This window comes from Ahaetulla prasina, chromosome 14 (genome assembly GCF_028640845.1).
Source record: "Ahaetulla prasina isolate Xishuangbanna chromosome 14, ASM2864084v1, whole genome shotgun sequence".
Classification (NCBI taxonomy): Eukaryota; Metazoa; Chordata; class Lepidosauria; order Squamata; family Colubridae; genus Ahaetulla; species Ahaetulla prasina.
Genome location: NC_080552.1, coordinates 23,972,707 through 23,987,668, shown reverse-complemented (window position 1 = coordinate 23,987,668; position 14,962 = coordinate 23,972,707). Strand labels below are relative to the sequence as shown.

Below are 14,962 nucleotides of genomic sequence, written 5' to 3'. Positions count from 1 at the left end.
AGTCTGCCGGCTCAGTCATTTCAACTCTTCTCTGAAGTTATCAGAAGCAAATCTGAAGGCTGAGTTCAGTTGCTCCTGGCAATGTCAGATGGGTTTCTATCACGCCATTAAAATGAGTTGGCAGCTCCTCCCGTGACAGGTGCCCCCCCTTCTGCTTTTTTTCCAGGGCTGCCAGGCCTGTGGTCTGGGGAGCAGACAGCCTGCCCAGCCGCCCAGGACTGCAGGGCCAGCCAGGGATCTTGCCGTGGTCCAGGGATGGGTCCCTCTCGTTCTCTCCATCTTTTGGGCCAGGTCTAGCACCAAGCTTCAGGCTGGTCCAGCAGAGACGGAGGCCCTGGAGATGCCTTCTCCACAAAGGACATCCTTTCATCTTGGACTAAGGCCCATCTCCCAGCCCTTCTGGAGAAACCCTTGGCTGGCCCCCGGCTATCAATGGGACAGGGTCTCTGCAGGGGCTTGCAATGTGTCTTGCAGAGAACCTAAGGGGAGGGGTCCAAAGGGGTAGGTGGGAATGATGAACAATAGGGCAAAAATCATCCGTTCCTAAAGAGACGGGCTTTGTTCTCCGAGAACTTTTGGACAGGCTGCATTTCAAAGGTCGGTAGTGTTTAAGGGCTGAAGGAAACAAACCTTTTTAAAGCGAAAGAATGCTTAGCTTTTGTAGATGTCTCAGCCACCCCAGGGGTTGTCTAAATGGAATGGAACTTTTAACTATCAGTTGAGATTAAGAGTGAACAGACATCCAACTGATTATATCCAGGGGAAAAAACACACATCCCTTTATGTTGCTTTCTCATTACTCCTATTTAAAATTCAATTCCAGACATGCATGTATTATATGAAGATTTCTAACAGGCTATTCAGTCTCCGATGTTTATCATAGATGATCATGTATGAGGCAGCTGAAAAGGGTCCAGCCTTGGACGGCACCCCTCCTATTTATAATCTTCCACTTGGAGGGATGCCCACTTATTTTCAATCTCTGCTTTTAGTTCTTTTAAAAACATGTAATGATTGCACACAACTCAAAGCTCCAGTGATGACTAATTCACTGCAAAGGAACTTCATTTATATTAACACAGAGACTAAAATTGGAACAATACAGAGAAGATTAGCATGGTCCCTGCACAAAGAACCTAACTATGATTTATGGATCTGGGCTTTAGAAATAAATAAAACCCAAACAAGCAAATATCCACGGCTTGATGGTCTTTCCCATTCTTCATTTTAAAAGTCATTTTATACAAATAAATGCTTTCCTTTCAACTATCTTCGGAGGTCAAAGGCAGATCTGGCATCTGAATGCTAATGTTTCCTTGCACTTAAGGCTAGCAGAAGGGGATGAATTTAACAGAAAATTGACACAGTCAAGAACAGGGGAAGAATTTTCCTTCTACAATTTTTGCAACAGAACGAGCAATTCTGTATCCTAGTTTTAAACTGTTGACTTCATTGTATCTTGCACAGTCCATTGGTCAGGACAATTATAGCGCACTGCAGAATTTGTCGACAGTAGATGTGCAGCTCAGCACAAGAAGGAAGGAGGAAAAGGTACGAGGTGCTTCTAATGGGTTCTTGAGTTTGTCAGGTTAATTGGGGCTTTTGCTTATGATCGTTCTCACTGGACGCAAGAGAGCCAGGTTTCTGGAGCTCTGGAGCATGTTTTACTTAGCATAGTAGACATTTGCTAAGGCAGACCAGGATGTTGAGAGAACAACAAGACTGACCGGGTGAGATCCAGAATAAGCTGAAAAAAAGATTGACAAAGCAGGACCAAATGATGGCCAAAGGATATAAGATGCTGGTGAATTTGCTCCAATATTCCTTCTTTCGTGTGGGTGAGATTTTTTTTAAAAAACGGAGGTGAAAATTCATATATCTGAAGGTCCGTTTCTTCCAACTTGAGCCCCTGGTTCCCCCCCCCCCAGCAATTCAGCTTAGTTAATTTCTTCTAGGATGAATGTCTCCAGAGGAAGGGAGCAGAAGGTTGAAACATTCAAAAAATATGGAAATCAGTTTGTCCTGTTCCTGAAAATCCCCAAGGATAGAGATCTATGATTAATTATCCGAAATATGGAAAGAAATGCCATAACAGCCCTTGTCAGTTCCAGGTTTTTGATCCTTTGCTACTAGTCTTTTCTGGCTTATAATTACCAGAACTACAAAGTGTGGAACTGACCCTTTCCTGGAAGACTTAATCTGTGCTACAAAAGATTGTCAAAATTCTATCCACAAATGCACGAATCATTCACTGTCTGGTTGTTATCAAAAGTCTAATCATGCCAGGGGTTGAGGAGACATGTACATGGACCAACTGAGATGCCATCAGGGCAGATGGGAATCTGTCTTTTATCCTAATTCTAGAGTGTACAAAGTTGAACTCTGAAGTTGTAAGACCTCTCATGAACTGAGCCAATCCAATGGGGTAGCCAAGAGCTGCTCTGTTCTCCCTTCTTCCAGAAGAGTTGGAGGGAAGAGAGACAACCCACAGAAAACCTGCACAAACTTTCAAATCACCCCTGGAGCTTTGGTGCTGAATTGTATTTCATAGGAAGTTGGGTTGGAAGATGGATTCTGTGGAATTCTCTTGACTTGGGCCTGCCCCAGGTTCAATATTCTTCCCTGGAAACTCTGCCAATACCTGAACAAAATCTTGTTGGGCCTCAAAGGATATAAAGAGGAAGGAAGGAGAAGGATAATTTTTTTTGTTAGGATTTACACCTTCCCTCTTTCAGGCTTGCTAAGGAATTACAGATTGCCTCTTGTTCTCGTGCATCATCCATATCAACCCATATATTTATATATTTAGCATTGCATGCTTGTTTTCTATCACTGCAGGCCCACATTGGTTTCTTGCATAGTTCTCAGAGGTTATGATAGAGTGACTTTGTGTGTGTGTGTGTCTGAGAGAGACAGAGAGAGAGAGACACACAGAGAGAGTATTAAATCGTGTTTTGTGAAATTGAGCTTGCAATTCATGACATGCCATTCTTTTTCCCATTCTCTGCAAAATCTTGGCACAACTGAGGGATTTTGAGCTGGACGAAGAAGTGAAATTTCATTTCTATTCAGCATCCAGGAACAAAAAAACAATAACAAGCCTAAGCAGTTTTTGAAAATAAATGCAGCCAGGAGCTTTTCTACAACACCAGCAAGAGTAAAGAAAACACTCCTGCACAATTTTGCTCTAAGGTACTTACCAGCCATTTAGCTCAAAGAACAGCAATAATTAAAAAAAGGAGGACACTTAAATGCCTGCGCCATCAGCAGAAAGAGCTGTTAAGGCCCACTGGATTTTGTCAGCTGCAGCATAATTGGTGTACCGACTGACATGGCTCTTTTCTCCAGGTCGACCCCATCTTGGAATTAAGGAAGACGTCTCTGGCGGCGATTCTGGGGGAGGCTATTAACATTTCGTTTCTCAACTTGGAGGTAATCAGGAGGAGAGCACGGAAACTTCCAGAGAGTGGGCAGAGAGAGGGCAACTGTCCCATCCTAAGATTCTTCAGGATGGCTAATTCAGAGTTGATGCCCCCAGGATTAGGTGCCTGCTATGCTCTAGGCCAGGAAGTCCCACCAAGAAGTCCCACAAGGAGACCACTAACCAGGATCTGAGTCTCTTCAGTGGTACCAGAGACTGGCAAAGCCAGCAGAATTCCCAGATGTGGTGAGTGTTGATGTCTTTTCCTCAGAGCTCCATACCTGAGGCTTTTTGCCACAGAGCGGGGGAGCATTTCCTCAGAGGAACTGGTAGATTTTCTGTCCATGAACTGTTGCTTGTGTGGAGAGGTGAGCCTGGAAGATCAGTGCCCAACCAACAGGGACCTTCAGTCCCAATGCTGGGCTTCTTGAAAATCAGCAAGTTCTGAGAAAGGCCCTCTTGAGGAGAGGCGGCACCACACAAGCCGCAAGGATTCAGGATACAGCCAGGTGGCAGAGGGGATTTGGTCAGCTCCACAAGGTAGCCATTGGGGGGGGCAAACACTGCAGGCATTGGAAGTGGGGTGCAGAAAGCTGCGGGCAACCTTTGGCAGGTTGAAGTCTTCCCAAAGGGGCCACTTGTTGTGATCCAAATATAAACATCCCTATTTAATGCTAATGGAGCTTCAGGCCAATTTAGTATCCCTTATTAACATTTGCATTGGCAAACCTTCCTTAAGCAATTAGAGGAAGAGAATTGCAAACACTTTGCCAGGTGGGATAATTTGAGGAAGAGGTTCAAAGATTTGCAAAAGGCTTAATTGGGGTTATCTGGCAGGTTCCATCTTGAGGGACGTGGAAGCCAGGGAACCTCAGGACTACATGATAAGGGGAGGGATGACCTGGGCCGAACTCTCTCTGAAACAGCCAGACTGGTTTTAAGGCTCAGGGTTATTAGAGGGAAATTGTGGGAGGCCTCAGGAAAACGTATTTTTTTTTTCAATCAAGGCCATTCCCGTTTACTTACTCACTCTTTTCTCCCTTCCTTGAGTATCATATAAAGGCCTTTTTCTTTTCTTTTCTGAGAATAATTTTCAAGTGTCGTTGATTTGACCCAACTTTGTGGAAAGGGAGTTGAAAGATACACCTCAAAAAGTTCATCTTTGACACCAATGGCTGGCTGGTATCTATTACACGCATGAGGATGGGGTTGCCTGATCAAGGAAAAAGACAAGGACCCTCCTGGAGGGGAGATCTGGAGTAGATTTCAGGAAGAGACCTAAGCAAGGTCATTGTGGAGGCTGGGTTCATCGTTGCTTTCAGTCATTTTCAGTTTTTATTGTGCGAATGCAAGGCTGCAGAAATGCATGTTTTTTCCCTGCTATGTTCTGAAGGATTATAAAATGATGAAGCCCCTTCCCAAGGCTGCTCTGAATCATTCAGTCACAGCATGAACACATGATGAATAACACCCTATTCCACTCTGCTATCCATTCAAAAAAAAAAAGAATATGTGGTACATCATGTGCAATTAAGTCACATTTCAATACCTCTTAATTTCCCAAGATTAATGCTGGGTGTCTCAACCTTCTGCGCAAGCCTTTAAGAGAGCCAGATTTTTATTAGCTTCATCTGAATAGAAAATTATTCTGAGTAATAAAGCAACAATTATTTAAATTTTGCAGACAACCTCTTTACCGATGAAAGGAAACTCATAAAGATCCTGGACTTCCGGAGAAAGGGTCACACGGATGGCATTGATGGAGCCGAGGAAGTTGTAATTGATCTGGAGACACGAGTCCACCCAGATCCTTCAGCCCTTGGTTCTTTGGAGAAAGGTTCAACCATCAACTGTCATTCCCCAAGACACAGATTTCTTTCCTAAAACAATGGTGGGATCCAGACCCTCACAGCATTTGAAGAAGTTGGAGGAATGTCCCACAGGTGGAGGCCTGCTCTCTGTTGTTGTGGTGTGGGGGACAAAGAGAGGAAGCCGATCCCCAGCAGAATAGAAAAAGATGTCTGGCTTATGAGCAATTTCAGAAGGCAGTCAGAGACCTGAACAGTTGGTGGGCTTTCCCTTCTCTTGATGTGTTCTGGGATGCTTTGTCTTTCTGGACTAAGAAGAGGGGTGGAAATCATGGCCTCGAGGTCCCCATTCGACTTGCCAGAACAAAACAGGCTAAATCCAGACATCTGTTTTTGGATGTCAAATATGTGAAGGGCATCATCTACTTGAGAAAGAGTGTTTTTTAGGCCCTTCTACAGAGAAAACGTGTGGGCAGAAATTTGAGTTTTGAAGGCTAATAAATAAGTAAAAGGTAGCTTTTAATTTAATGCCATCTTGTCCTCTGCTGCAGAATTCTGACAAGAATGTTTCCAATTCCTGTAATGTCTGTTTTTCATGTAGGCGCTTCGGCCGTTCACTTTTAATCTCCTCAATTTAGTTCATTCGAAGGAATTATTTGCGTAGCGGGAGGAGGGGAGCTGGGGGAGGGGGAGGCCTGCCTGATCTTGTTTTCTCATTTTATGCTTTCACTGTTAGGGGGGAAATGCATCATCAACGCACCAGAGAAGATGACAAAGTTTTGGTCACCCCAGACTTGAGTCTCCTCACTGGGAACTTATGAGCAACCGTCGAAGTGGCAGCTGGGAGCCATTCCGATGACAGAGCTGAGCAGTTTAAGTAATATAAGATCATTTCTTCTATCCCATTAAATTTCTAATTTCTTTTGCAAAAAACATGCATTGAATAAGGGAAAAACAACAACTCCCCATTAAAGCTGTGGCTTATTCTATTTAATTAGATGCCTTTTATGAAAAGCAGGCAAACAGCAGCAGCACTTAAATGCACAGAGGGAAATACGTTTTTGGTTACGAAGCTCATCCATCTTCAGATGGGGCCATCAATCACTCGCTGAGCTCCCTCTTTCTTGGGTTTAGAGATGCGCTGGACCTAGAGCTGAATGTGGGACCAGAATTCGTGGGAAGGAGAAGCCACTGGAGATTTCAGCGGTCCTTCTAATATTTGCGGTCATTGAATATTTGAAATTGACTTCCAAACCGTCAGGAACCTTGGCTGTCATTTGCAATATGCACCCGGTTTACTAAGGAGAGCTGATGTGAGGCAGAGAAGCTGGAGAGAAGGGATCGTCTCCCATCCTTTATACCTGTGGGAGATGATCCCACAGTGTCTCTCTCTCTCCCCCTTTCTCTCTCTCTGAAACAGGCTATCAGAAGAAAGCAGAAACAGCTATCCGGCTAAAATGACAATCTATTTTTTTAATTTCTTGACATAATATGTATCCCATCAATTCCAACCCTTATGGGCAGCTGCCCCCAAAATAGAAGAGCTATCATAAAATTGCTCGTTGGTAATATTATAAATTGCTAGGAGCTGAGGAATACCTATCCCCGATCCCCACATCAAGTTAGGAAGATTGAGGTAGAGACATTGAAGAAGCCAAGTTTTATTTTATCTGGAGTAGGAAGGACCATGCTGGTACTCTGGAAATTCCTCCAAAATGGAGTCAAAAGAAAAATCCAGACCATAGCAAGGAAGATTCCAAAGAGACCAGAAAGCCATTTGTCCGGAATAGAATAGGGCAGAGGTGTCCAACTTTGGTAGGTTCAAGATGTGTGCATTTCAATTCCCAGAATTCCCCAGCCAGCCACATTCTTAAAGTTGTCACCCCTGCTATAAGTTCTCCTGCTTGAGCAGGGGGTTGGACTAGAAGACCTCCACGGTCCCTTCCAACACTATTATTCTGTTATTCTGAACGTTAGGGAGGGAAAGGGATGCGAGGCCATTTCCTAGCCTGGAAGAATCAATGATTATTCAAAACTTGGTTCCTCACCTACTTTGTAGCATCTGACGCACGTCTTCCATTCTTTGGTTCAGTACCTCCGAGGCCTCCACTCAAATGAAACATTTATGAGCTGATGCAAACCATGTTTATCCACAGAAGATCTGCCTCTTTCTTTTTCAAAAGGACAACACAACTTTTATTGGACTTTAGGTTTCCCTGTTTGCCCGCTTGCTTTTTCTTTCATTTTGCTCTTGTAGAAGCAGTTCTCCGATTTGTATTTCTGGGAAAAGGGAAAGCGACAGGCGGTCAAAGTGCTCCACTCTCATCGCAAAAACGCATAAGGAAGCCTTCCAACATCAGCAGCTTTGGTAAAAGATTAATTGGCCGAGCTCTGATTTCCAGGCCTGTGGGCAGCTCCTGTTCAGAGGATGGCTCCTCGGAGCAGGACCGTCATTTTTTCCACTTAATGGTGGAGAGAGTAGCTGAGGGCTTCTTCTCAGAAAGCCAGAATTTATGGTAGTCAAACATAGTCAAGAAACGTTTCCTCTCAGCAATGCCTCCCTTTGAAACAGGATCAATACGTGCCTTTTATTTTATTTATCGATATTTCATGCATCTAGATCGCCCATCTTACTCAAGGTTGGGGGATTCTGGGAGCTGAAATCCACACGTCTTCAAGTGGCCAACATTGAGGAAAACTGGCCTAGAGATAACAACAACAACAACAACAACAACAACAACAACAGAGTTGGAAGGGACCTTGGAGGTCTTTTAGTCCAACCCCCTGCCCAGGCAGGAAACCCTGAATGGTTATCCAACATCTTCTTAAAAACTTCCAGTGTTGGAGCATTCACAACTTCTAGAGGCAAGTTGTCCCACTGATTAATTGCTCTCGCTGTCAGGAAATTTCTCCTTAGTTCTAAGTTGCTTCTTTCCTCGATCAGTTTCCACCCATTGCTTCTTGTTCTACCCTCAGGTGCTTTGGAGAATAGTTTGACTCCCTCTTCTTTGCGGCAGCCCCTGAGATCATGATGGTTTCTCGCATTCGTCAGTGACCTATTTTCAATTAATTAATTGCTTGCTTTAATTTATATTCCATCTTTGTACGCATGCGGCCCTGAAGGTGGCTGACCCAAACAAACCACAATACAGTCAAATGTGAGTAGAGGAAAAGGGAGAAGCCTCAATCACTGTTAAACCAATTCTGGGCATGTGGGCATGGATGAAGCGTAGCAGCTGCAGCTGGCAATGCCACTTGTCTTTGATATGAATATTTGCTGCCCCCAGCACCACTGCAGAAAAAGAAGCATTTAAGCCCAGCCCCATGGCTCTCAACTGACCTTCTTTCAGCCCTCCATTTTCAATCCTCCATTTGCAAATGGCAGAAAAGAAAGTTCTGAAAAGAATCGGCCAGAGAGCTGAAGATGTTGGCTTTTGATGCAAACAGGACTGTGCAGATGTCAGAGAGGATAAGGGTCACTTACCCCCGAAATGGCCGAGAGAGCTGGCTCTTTTGGACACGTCCCTCTTCCAAAGTTGTGTCAGGCTCCATTTGATGAAACCAAAGGATCAGGTTCCATTAGGCCATTACGTTAGGCTCTAAACGAATGAGATCGCAAGAGCAAATAGCACCGGAGGCGAAGGAGAAAATAAATATAGATACAAGAGGACATGGGCGAGCACCACGGCCTGAGGTGAGAAGAAATGAGACCTCAATCGATGCAGACTTCGTGATTTCACATGCAGGAAACAAAGCAAACGCTATTACGGCTTAATGTGTTGTACTTTTGGAGACCCAGCAGAGTTTGGGCTGCCTGGATTTGCACATGGGGCCAAGCCATGGTTTGCAGCACAAGTTGTTGTGTTGGCCTTTCCAAGTAGGAAGGAACAAGACTAGCTAGCTCAAGCGACCATCAAATGCTTCGCTTTCAATTAGCAATCAGAAACCCAGGGTGTAATTCTTACACTTTGTGAAGCAATTTCCAATTGTTTAGCTCATTTACTCGATTCTTGCCTTTCACAGTGAACTTGCGGTTCGATTGGCATAAGGCAACGTGAATTATTAAAATTAACCTCCCACTGCTCATTTGAATTGCGTAGCTAGAGCCCGCCCCCCCCAGGGCAGCGTTCGTTCGTACTACTTCTTCCTTTGATGGATCATAATATGATCCCTTTCAAGTACTCTAAGTAATAGCATCACATCAAAGCCGTTTCCCCTCTTTATCTTATTCACAAATTGTTACAGTGCATATTAAAGGCGAGACAGTTTTAATATCACTTCCGTACTAATTTGCCAGTTGAAAGGTATCATTTTCCCTACAGCCGTTGCCTTCTTCCTCACCCCATTAATATCTCGGCCTCATGAATATCCCTAACTTAACATTTTGTGTTTCCAGTGGTGTTGTTTTTTTCCTCCCCCAGTCTAGGCAAATAATAGATTTTTTTTTTAGACAGATGTAAACAGGGGAGAAGTAGAATGCTTCCAATTCAATCAGTTCATGCTACAAATGACAAATCTAATTTTCTAAGTGTGAAGGATGCTGCACTATATCCCTGGTCACCTGTGGGTGGCGGGGCAAAAAGGAAGTGATGTCATACGCATCCCACATTGTGTCACTTGTCTCCTTGTCGCAATAACGTCATGACACATGAGCAATGAGGTCATGGTGGCTTCCGTTGGGTATCCGTGAGGCCAATTCCTCTTTCTGTCAAAGTTCGGGAGAAATGTTCATACTCTCAAAATGACCAGCCAAGTTTCTTTGGCTCATCCGTGAACGAGTGGCAATCGGCATCAGTTGCCTGGCATGTCAAGGGAGAAAGCACCCTTCTCATCCTTTGACTGCTGCCTTTCCAGACCTTGGAAAAGAGATGCTCCCTGGAAAATTTTGCTGACCAGGACTAAATGATGACATTTTATGGATTTGTTTGTAGATCAGACAGTAATATGGGAAGAAAAGATCATGTATTTTAAGAGATGGTGATAGGTTACTAAAATGGTTTGTACTTGTTATGATGGAAGGGAAAGTCATTTCTTTATTCCTTTTCTTTTTTCCTTACAGTAGTCTAATTTTCCTTTCTTTTCTTTTTCCTACTTTCCTTTCCTTTCCTTTATTGTTCTTAGTTGGTATTCATTTTTATCTTTTTAATTGCCATGATTGATAACAATTCTATATCAAAAAAAGAAAATTCTGAGAGTTAAAGCCTGAACTTCTGGAGGGTATCTAAAGCAGGGGTCTTTTGGACCTCAGGACCACCAAGTTCATAATTTTAAATGCTGTGGACCATTAATACGAATCCAATGCACCACTTGCTGAAGGGCCTCTGGTGGCTCAGCAGACTGTCTGTTATTAACACAGCTGCTTGCAATTACTGCAGGTTCTAGTCCCAGCAGGCCCAAGGTTGACTCAGCCTTCCATCCTTTATAAGGTAGGTAAAATGAGGAGCCAGATTGTTGGGGGCAATAAAGTTGACTTTGTATATAATATACAAATGGATGAAGACTATTGCTTAACACATTGTAAGCCGCCCTGAGTCTTCGGAGAAGGGCGGGATATAAATTCAAATTTAAAAAAAAATGTGCCTGGACTGGATCCTATCCCAGTGATAGGATGGGGTCCTTCAGGCACTCTGCCTGCTCTCTCTTTCTCTCTCTCTCCCCTCTCTCTTTCTCTCCCCTCTCTCCCTCTCTCTTTCTCTCTCTCTCTCTCTCCCCCCCCTCATTCTCTCTCTCTCTCTCATCTCATGGGCCAGCCAGTGTCTTGGGGCTGAGAGGAAGTCAAGCATCTCCCTGAGAAACCGAGGTGCACAAAGCACCAACAAGGGCGGCAAGATCCAGCAAGAGATGAAGCTTCGCTCCCGCTCTGGAATATGGAGCGAATCTCCATCCCCCCTCCCCTTGCCAGGCAAGGAGTGAGTGTGAAGGGAGGGTGAGGGGCAGGGATTGCCACTGGTGGGTTCAGCCTACAGGAAGCTACAGCAGAGGGAAGAAACAGTCCGGGGTTCCCGCCACCCGTTGCTTCGGCCCAGTTGCACCGCCCCCCCCTTGCACCATTACCTCATTCCAGCCGGCGAGGGCTGCGCTGCAAAATTGCAAGTTGCACGAACCTCCCTCTATGGCTAAGATTTCCAGCCCCATCATGAGCCGCCTGGCCAGTTCCATGTTCCAGAGCTCTAGTCACAGGACTGGCCATTGCTCATCCCGGAGCAGCTCCTCCATCCGGGTGTGCCGCAGACCACCAAAATTTTCTCACGGACCACCAGTGGTCCGCAGACCACCGGTTGGTGACCACTGTTCTAAAGAGAGAGGGGCTGCCAGAAACTAGAGCCATGATGTTGCAGTGGTCTACCTCAAAGCCTAACAAACCACAGGATGGCTTGTCCCAAAGATGACTTTTCAAGAGGCAGCTTAATGGCAGCTCAGGATGACTGGGCAAGTTTGAGAAGTCCAGTATTCTGCAAAGACAGCTCAAAAATATGAACTGACTTCCTTTATTTTTCTTTGAAGACATTTTGCTTCTCATATAAAAAGCTTCTTCAGTTCTAATGGAATAGAATAGAATATAATTTTTCTTTATTGGCCAAGTGTGATTGGACACACAAGGAATTTGTCTTGGTGCATACGCTTTCAGTGTACATAAAAGAAAGGATACCTTCATCAAGGTACAACACTTATAACAGTTAATGATAGTCATAGGCTACATTTAAGCAATCAGGAAACAATCAATATCAATATAAATTGTAAGGATACAAGCAACAAAGTTACAGTCATACAGTCATAAGTGGAAGGAGATGAGTGATGGGAACGATGAGAAGATTAATAGTAGTGCAGATTTAGTGGAGTGGTAGAATGGTGGAGGATGGAAGGATTTACATTCCTTGCAGGGATCTGGTCATTAGCACTCTCTAGGAGAGTCGTTGAGGCCACTTGGAGAATTATCTGTGCCCTCAGGGTCACCTGAATCAGGGTGCAAATGGGTTCTTGGAGCTGCTGAAAGGATTGTTGTCCTATCCCTCCTCCTCTGTTGAGAGGGGGCTGTTCAGTCTTCATGTAGATGGCCTCTTTCAAACTCTCTTCTTCAAGGAAAAACCAAGGAAGTCCATTTGCCCTTTGACACAACCGTGACCTGGAAGACTGAGGATCCATAGACACAGGATGGCTTCTGAGCATAAGGTAGAAACCTGGCCCCCGTGATGGGTGAGATTCAGAACAAATCAGAGGTGGAAAAACACCTCCAAATTTAATTTCAGTGAGATTATCCTTTGTCCTTCTCAGGTGGGAGGAGGGGGGCTTTGGTTTATCAGATCCTGCTTTCATCTTCGTCTTGAGGGACTTATTGGCTTTGGTTGGTGCTTGTAATTTATTTGCAGTCAAGAATAATAATATTTTTGTCTGTTTTGTTAGCCTTTGGAAAGTGAACTGTTCCTGCTGGGCTCTTGATCTCAGTTTATATTTTGAGCTGTCTTTGCAGAATACTGGACTTCTCAAACTTGCCCACTCATCCTGAGCTGCCATTGATTTTTTTTAAAAAAAAGGGCGGAGGGGGGGGCTGCTATTTTTTTGGAACAAAGGGACTGCCTATCAGAAATATTTGCAATCTGTACTTAAACCTTTGCCAGGCCTGAGCCTTATGTAAGAGAATTAAACAGAATTAAGATTTCTATAAAACCCCACTGCATCCCGACCTCTCTACTTCCTGAAGTCCTGTGATCCAGAGACACAATGGCTCTTTCGCTCCCTTTATCTTCAGCTCTGATTTTAGCATCATTAATAGATGAAGAGCCATTTTGCCTCTTCCTCCCTCCCTCCCTCCTTCCTGCCCGTCCACCTTCCTTTCTCATTCTCTTTCAGAATACTTAACGGTGAAGAACAGTTTTAAACTTTTTTCTTCTTTTTTTTCAGCCCCGGAAATGAAAGAAAATAGAAAGGCTCATTTGGAGTGTTAAAAAATTGAGGAGGTGACGATGGAGCCATGTCTCTCTCAGCCAAATGGGGCTCTGCACGTGAAGGAGGTGCTCCTGCCTCGTGGAATGAGATTTCTTGGAGGTCCCCATGCAGCATCCAGGATTGCCTCAATACCCCTCCAAAACTGCCCCCTTTCAAACAACTCCAGGAGCAACTAGGGCGCCCACCCACCAGGATAAGTCAGGGATGACCCAGTTTCCACCTCTTTGTTCCCACCGCTTCTCATCATTTCTTTGGAGGAGAGAAAAAATATTTTCATGGTGAGAAACCAAACTGGCACAGGGGTCTCTGCAGGCAGCCTCCCCTCCCAAGCAGCTGTTTTCAGGGGATGTTCCAGAAACCCCAGAGGTTGGGGGTGTTGGCTGGCAACTCTGCAGTTTTGGTCCCAACACATCTGGAAGGCTGCAGATGTTACCGTCCCCTCCTTTTTTCTCTTCAGAGTTCAGAGTTGTCTCCATACAGTATCCAGGTGGATCCTGGAACAGACACACAACGTCGCTCAGAGGCCTTCTTATGTTTTCCATCCTTCCTTGAACTGCTTCTGCTTTTTAATAACAGAATAACAGAGTTGGACCTTGGAGGTCTTCTAGTCCAGCCCCCTGCTCAGGCAGGAGATCCTAGACCACTCCGGACAGAAGGCTCTCCAGTCTCTTCTTGAAAACCTTCAGTGATTCCCCTCCCCACAACCTTCTCCATATAAAGCCAGCATGTTGGTAAAATGGAGGGCAGCTTAACTTGATAGCTTATGGAGGATTTGCTCATTCCTTGCAATTTATGGGAACACAAGTTGGGGTGTGTGTGTGTGTTTAGGCTTTGCTCCCCACCCCCACTGGCCCCACTCCATATTCTGCAAAGCAAGTGTACCTCCTTGCTGTGGGGTGCAATTCAACCCTCTTCCTTTTAGGGAAGGAACACCCAGATTTACACCTCAATCGCCAGTGACGTTTCCAAACGTGGCCCCAAGGTGGATGAGCGACTGACCACTCCTGGAATTTTCTTAAACCTTGATAATGAAACGTCTGACAGATTGTAAATCTTCTGAGCCATTGAACCTCCATTTGGTACCGTCCCTCCTGCCCCGCTGCCTAGTCTCCTTTTAGGTGGGAAAAGAGATTGTTTCATGGTCTTTGGCAAGTGCTGCATTTCAGTCGTCTTGTGCTGCTGAAACACACTCTCACAACAGAGTCCCTTTGCAGGAAGGGGCCAGCCGTTCTCTCTCTCTCCCTGACCGCTTCGGCAAAGCGGCCGGATAAATTGCCCTCCCTGGATGCTGTAAATCCAACACCCGGGGAAAGGGACAATAAATTATGACATTTTCACTTTATAGGATAGATTTTGATTGGCTTGACCAGCGAATTATTCCCCCACTTCTCCTCCCCCCCCCACCCCAGAGGCTTTGTGGAGGCTGATCACAGTCTTCCGCAAGGGAGAAAGGAAGCCTCGGTGGGTGGACCATAGTCATCTGATTATTTGGTGACTTTCAGGGGCTAATTTAGTAATTGGGTGAAGCTCTGAAGAATGGCCTGGGGGGCAAACCCCTCTTCTAGACTGTCCCCCAAAACCCTTGGCCTTCAACAGATCTGCCTGTCTTCTGACTATTAACTGTTACCTAATCTCTCATCCATCTGTTTGCCATGTCCTCTTCTAAAATGACTATCCTCCCCTCTGATGGCAAGGGAAAACAGTAGACCCAAAGGAGCTCTTTGCTTCTCATCCAAGCAGCTTCTTCAGTTCTGACTGAACCGTTCAGTTCTTCAGTCAGAACTGAAGA

At 44.9% G+C, this 14,962-nt stretch overlaps 1 pseudogene; it reads left to right on the top strand.

Moving 5' to 3' along the window:
* The first annotated feature begins 1,064 nt into the window (after nt 1-1,064).
* Nucleotides 1,065-1,164, top strand: LOC131185455 (U6 spliceosomal RNA; annotated as a pseudogene).
* Nucleotides 1,165-14,962: the final 13,798 nt, after the last annotated feature.